The following is a 7,224-nucleotide window of genomic DNA, read 5'->3' on the forward strand; positions in this document are numbered from 1 at the left end:
TCATAAATATTTAACATTTATTTATAAACATAACAAATAAACTGATATTTATTCTGCTGATGTTTTGAATATAGAGCTACTTATTGTAAAGTACACAGAGAAATAACTACTTCCGTTTACAAATCAAATTTTGATTCACTTTAATTACAAATGATAATGAAATTGTTATAACCATTCTGTAAAAATTTTACACAAATTTCACTTTAAATTCCAATATTTTAAAATTATTTTATTTACTTTGTGCATATTTATACTCTGTTCACCAATATTGTATAAATTTGGGTACAAAAGGAATGAGATTGTTTTATCTCATACACCCCAAAGTTAAATTGTTTAAAAAGATATTCTCGGGAAAATATTTGCACATCACAGTATAAAAATAAATATCCTATATATTTCATTTTAACTGGATTAATGAGAAGGAAACACTGGCTGATTGTTACACTTGGGTTGCTAAGAGACCAGTCTTTTTGTGATGTCACAGCCACTCAGGTTGAGAACCATGTTGATGGCCTATCAGTTTAACTGTGCAGGCCTGCTTAAGCAGCATTTGAAGCTGCACTGCTCAAAATCATGCAGATTAGAAAAGTAGCTGTAGGAAATGTTATTTGAGATGACACATATTTCTTCAGAAATTCAAGATGTGCCTCCTAAAGATGGACCAACTGATTCAGGAAACCCCGGTAGATCTCTATCGTGTGATCAAACATTCTCTGGGGACTTGGACTTGAGGTGTATGATTGAAGAAAATGCTTTTCAGACTTTGTCTGAAAAATCCTTGATAAAAAAGACCATGTTACACACATTGTGTCTTGGAACCAGATGAAGATAATGATTTTCGTTCTCTGACATTTCCAAGAAAACTCTGGAAAATGGCTGGGAGTGACCAATTTAAATCCATCTGGTGGGATGATAATGGAACTTCCATAGTTATTGATGAAGATGTCTTTAAGAAGGAAGTTTTGGAAAGAAAGGCCCCTTTCAGAATATTTGAAACTGGAAGTATGAAAAGTTTAGTTAGACAGCTTAACCTTTATAGGTTTAGTAAAGTGCGGCAGAAATGTCAAAGATCTGCTTGTCTAGTTGACTTTCTGGCAGAAGAAAAAGAAGCCTCTGTTTTAAGCAAGGTATACACAAATTTTAGTTATGACTTGGTAACTTATGTATAAAATTTTATTTTGTAAATCAATCTATGGTAATATAAATGTAAAGCTAGATTTTGAAAATAGTATAAAACTACAAATGCTAAAATTCTTTATTTTTTCTAAAAATGAGGACAGTGACTTAACTCTTCAAGACTATGAGAAAGTTTGCTAGCAGCTATGAATCTTATCAGAAATCTAAGTGAAGGTATGAAAGCTGCTTTTCAAAAGTGGCATTCACCGTTACTGCAAACACTAAATTCTTTAATTTGATGACTATACTATTTACATGTGTATTTTCCAAATAAGGAACTTCAAAATATCATCAGCAATGTTCATATTTTGATGATATTATCTTTGCATACTAAACATGAAATCTGAGGTTTTAAAGTTAAGGCTTATTGTAGTTATGTATTTTGGTTTAAATTATTACTAAAACCTTTCTCCTTTGGTTGTAGCTGCAGTTCTACCATAATCCAAATTTTAAACGAGGCTGTCCTCAGCTTTTAGTGAGAATAAAAAGAAGAGTTGGGATTAAAAATGCCTCTCTGGTGTCTTTATTGGCTCGAGATTTCAACAAGAAGCACTTTAAAGGAGGAAGTAATGTTGATAAAAATAATTCTGATTTTGTGGCTGACACTAGTGGAGAAAGTGCATTTTTACCTTCTGCAGATTTAAACATGCCTCTAATAAGAAAGCCCTCTATTGGCCACATAATTTGTGATAAAACTACCCCGCTCAGAGGTGATTTTTCTCCTCCATCATCAACGTCAGTTAGACCACCAGAAAATATTGCAGTGGAACAACTAGCTATTTTAAATCAGTTGACCACTGTCCACGGGCACTCTCAAAGCAGCTAAACTGAAGCAAATGGCCGTGTTGTGAACTTCATTACAACTACAACTTCTACTTCTCAATACAGCATTTTGTCCCCCTTACAGAGCAATTATTTTGGACTGATGGTGGAGCCTTCTTATTTTCCAAATAGATATCACAACATATCTGCCAATGAAGGTCGTTTTTGTAAACTTCAACCTGTGAGTAACCCACGGTTTCCAGTGCCAGTGATAGCTGATACATCAGCTACTTCTATTTCAAGGCCAACTCATCAGACATCTTCAGTTTATGAACGTCATCCTAATTACAACTGAACTACCAGAGGACTACCAGGTTATGCATGATAACAAAGATTAAAATTGATGTTTGCAAATTTTGACAAATATCTGCAATTTTCTTATTTGAACAATAAACATAGAATTGTACTTTATTATCCTTATTTATTTAAATAGAGATAAGAGTTAAAAGTGATACTAAGTTACCATTTAAAGAAAAAAGAGATATTTGTTTGATATGATCATTTGATGGAACAACATGAGTGTAAATTTAAATAATTTCTGTGAGGAAGAAGAGAAAATGGAAGAATTTGGAAAAAGACTAAAACATGGAGAGAGGGAAAATTACTTAGTGGTTTCTGGTTCATCCTGAAAAGTATTAAATGTGTTAAGTTAGGTTATGTTGGAACAGGATGAAAATGCAGGAACCGGCCCAGGGATCATGGTCTTTATTATGTCATCTCTGGTATAATAAAAGTCACATGATATAGTCTCAGATGGTACATTCAGCATGTGGTAAAATTTAACAAGGAACTTTATCTATGGTCTTCCTTGTGCTGTTTTCTAAGCATTCCAAATGTTGCTTTATTTTTCTCCACTCAAGAGTCTGCACTATATTTTTAGAGTGAATATTTTAAGTTACTTTTATTTTCCAGCCAAACACAAGCTTACATCTTCAGGGTTGCACTTAATACTTTTCCAAATCTAAGCCCACAAACTCATCTTGGTTTAGTCATTTCATTATCGATCTGGCATCTGACTAATTTGGCATATCTTTATGTTTCACTGTTTCTGGAGATACATCCAGGCAAATGCTTATCAACCATATTAAATCCAAACTCACAACTATTGCTCCAGCTTATCCTTAGACTTAGAATGTCCTCCTTTTACCTATTTAGATTTCCCCAGTCTCAGTACAGAAATCACCTCCTCTAGATATTTTCTGTCTATCCTCCTTTCCTTGTCTAACTTGGATACCAGCACAGTAAGCACAGCTCATGCCACAGGATGCATTTTAGTATTTAGTGAATGAAAAATACATGTTAACTTTAAGCAAAATCTACTTTCCTGAAACAACAAAACTTTCATGGTTTACAAACAGTTTCATTATGGTCTTTATTCTTCACCACAAACTAGCTCTTTTCGTAGCCCAAGGTTAGTCACTCAAGACTGTAATTGGAGATAGGTACAGGAGACAAAGTATTATTTTCTTCTTAATTCATGCCTCCAGGGACCTAAAGCATTCCATTCTCATTTGCTGGATTTTTTTCCTGTCTCTTCATCACCCACCCACCCCAAAATAGCTGATTCTCTTCCCCATACCAATAACTATACTTATTTCTAATTAATTGACTTCTTAGAATCAGAGCTTTATCCACAATTGACAATGCCATTGCAAACATTTAGTGTAGGTTTATTCACCCCACATAACTTGTGCCCTTGCTAACCTTCACACAGGAAGTATCTGCGAGGTACTAGCCCCTTGGTTGGGGTGGTCGTATTCAGTAACTGAATTGCAATCTGAACTGTGTGGACAAAAAAGAGATGAGGGTGGTAGAATTAAATATTTGTCTAACTGCAAGAATACCAAATTTCTGCAGATATTAGGAAATATATAATATTAATGGAAGACTTTGACTCTTTCCCATTAATTTAAAATAAATGGTGAAGCAATTTCAGAATGTGAAATGAGCTGAAATTCTGGAAAAATTGTAGGCAAGTTCAGGGAGCCTAAGGCTTCTGCTCACACTGATGCAGCCAATGTCATCTAATAAGACTGGAAAGGCAAAATTGAGTTCAGAAAATGTGTCACCATTTGTGAAGAAAGCCTTTGATAATCTGGAGAATGGGCAAACGGGCCAGGGTAAGCTCTAGCAACTTCCCACCAATATGACTTTTACCAAGAGAAGGAAAGAGCCCACTTGCAACAGAAGATCTATGCCTGGACAGAAGTGATTGTTCCTATAACAGAAACATCAACCTTTCAAGTTTGTCAGCTCAAATCTGATGGTGGCTATGTTGTAGCTTACATTATCAGTCTGGGGTTCAGAAGGGCTGGTTCAGCAGCTAGTTTCCAGCTCCCTTATCAGACAGTGGGTCTTACCATAATCATCATAACAAGACTCTATAGTGATAAGTCAAAAGCTACACTTTAATTTCAAAATTAGAAATCCTAAAGAATTATATCGTTTGTTTCTCCATCTCTTGTTTTCTACCTGGGAAAACTAGAATATTGGCAAATGAACAAAAGTTGCCTGGTGCTTTGAAAACTATTCTCTGAGCTTTGTCCACTGAATTCTTCCCACTAAATACAACAAATCTGTCTTCCACTGCGTGTGTGTGTGTGAAGATGCATTTTTAAGCAGTAACGAAGTTTGTCTTAGTTGAGTCATCAGTGAATTATTATTCTGCATCTGGCAGAATCTCTGTGAATTAAGAGTTTCATTGAGCCACCAGATTTTCTTCCGATCAGGGAGAGGAATATTATATTTCTCCCAGTATGCTAATTGTTATCTTTTCATTGAATCCCGAGCTGATGCTAGGGCCAAGCCACTGAACCCTTGAATTGGACTGAGGCATATACAGTCTCCAATCCCCAGAGCCCCGCACAGGATTGTGTCTCCTTTTTAATTTAAGCTTATGTCCAAGTTTTTTTCTCTTTTAATTCTCATTGTTGACACATCATATTTTGGCTTTGAACACCCATTGACTAATTTATAGAGACTGAACTGCTGATGTATTCCCGTTCAACTACAAATAGCAATAACCTTTATTTCGTTGGACTACCTGGAATACAGTGAGCATAGTCATTATTTTGAAAGCAGTCCTCAGTCCTAATAATGCAGAAACTTTATAGTTCTTTGCCAGCACTTGAGCGAGGATAATTCCTGTGGATCTCAGGGATTATCCTCACATCCCTTAATGCAACCATGGGAAAACACCATATTGTTTTCCAAAATCAAGTCTTTGTCATTATTGCATTCCAATTGCAAAACAGTTAAGAACTGTAGGAGTTCTGAGGTTTTACCATGCTGAGATTTTTTGCAACCTAGCATGTTCCTTACTTACTGATGCTGTTGGGGAGATGAGACTTTTGGTCTGAGACAGTGAATATTAACACTCAAAGAAAAGCAGCCATGGTTACATTTTTTATCCATTCCCTAATCTCAGATGAATTCACAGAGTGAAATTTTGATGCCTACAAAATCAGTGGTCTGTTATCATGAAGAAAGTTTAAGGCATGGTAGAACACTAGTTATATTAGTATCTTTATGTATAATTTATTAGAATCACTTATATATTTGCATCTTTATCTAGGATAACTCTATCATGACTCACGATTACTTGCTTCAAAAACAGTAATGAGAAATGACATGGGAAACAATGATCATTGTCTTTCCATTTTTCCTTCTGCTTTTATTGAGAGATAATTGACATAAGACATTGTGTAAGTTTAGGTGCAAAGGGTAGATATTTGAGTCACATGTATCATGAAGTAAATATAGCAATTTTACAGAGAATTCATTATCTCATTTAGATATAATATTAAAGAAATACAATTTGTTTTTAGTTGTGTTGAGAAATCTTAGCGTCTACCCTCTTAACAACATTCATATATAACAAAAAGCAGTATTAATTGTATTTATCATGTTAAAATGTAGCATCCCTAGAACACGTTTTTTAACGGCTGGAAGTTTGTATCTTTCGAGTGCATTAATCTAATTCTTCTTTCCCAACCCCTGCCTCTGTTAACTACAAATCTGTTTTTTTCTATAAGTATATTTGTTTGTTTTTGAAGTGTACTTTAATGTATAACACTGTGTTAGTTTCTCTTACATTACATAATGTTTGCAAATTTTAATACATTTCAAACTGATAACAAGAATAAATTTATTTATGATATGTTGCTATTTAAAGATATTTCATAGTTATTGACTATTCCCCATACAGTACATTTCTTGTTCCTGACTCATTTAAATTGCAACTGGAAAATATTCTCTCTTAATTTTTCTGAACTATTTCTTTTTCTTCACTACATTTCCCTCCTTCTTGTAAACAACCTGTATCTTTCTATATCTATTACTCCTTCTCTGTTTTGTTATGTTAATTTGTTTTAAAATCAGAATATGAGAAAAATAATTTAGCATTTGTCATTATCTGTGTGACTAATTTCACTTAGCATATTACCCTCTTGGTCTATCCATTTTTTGCAAATGACAAGAACTTATACTTTTTAGAGCTGAGTAATAACCCATTGAAATTTTATGTGTGTGTGTGCATACATATATATATATATATATAGTGTGCATAATATATATATAGTGTGTATGCATATATATATTCAAATATAGATAAATCTTCAGTTAATAGATGGTTAGATATATATACTATAAACAGACATTTTCTTTGTCCATCATATATTGATGAGCAATTAATTTGCTTCTATATCCTGGCTATTGTAAATAATGCCGCAGTGAGTATATGGTTGAATTTATCTTTTCTGCTTAGTGTTTTTATTTTATTGGAATAAGTATCCAGATATAGAAATGTTGGATCATATTTCATTTTTAATTTTATATAAAACTCCATACTGTTTTCCACAGTGGCAGCACAAATTTACATTCATTCAATCAGCGCATCAGGGTTCTTTTTCTTACATCCTCACCAACATTTATATTTGTAATAGTTCTGATCATATTCATTCTGACAGGACTGACATAAAATCTAATTGTGTTTTGGACTTGCATTTTTCTGATGATTAGTGATGTTGACCATTTTCATGTGCCTGTTGATTACCTTTCCACCACTGTATATTAATTTATTTGTAATGGGCTAAAGGAGCATAATTGTCTGATTTCATTTTTAGGCATTATGTTGTGTTCCATTATTCTGTTTGTTCTGTGCCACTACCATATTCATTACTGTAGCTTTGTATTAGAGTTTAAAATCAGGCACAGTGATACTTTCTA

The 7,224-nt window shown here is 33.7% G+C and overlaps 1 pseudogene; it reads left to right on the plus strand.

Annotated features, from left to right (window-relative positions):
* Positions 1 to 540: 540 nt before the first annotated feature.
* Positions 541 to 2,409, plus strand: LOC140692613 (heat shock transcription factor, Y-linked-like; annotated as a pseudogene).
* The last annotated feature ends 4,815 nt before the right edge of the window (positions 2,410 to 7,224 follow it).

Source organism: Vicugna pacos, unplaced genomic scaffold (genome assembly GCF_048564905.1).
Source record: "Vicugna pacos unplaced genomic scaffold, VicPac4 scaffold_14, whole genome shotgun sequence".
Lineage (NCBI taxonomy): Eukaryota > Metazoa > Chordata > Mammalia > Artiodactyla > Camelidae > Vicugna > Vicugna pacos.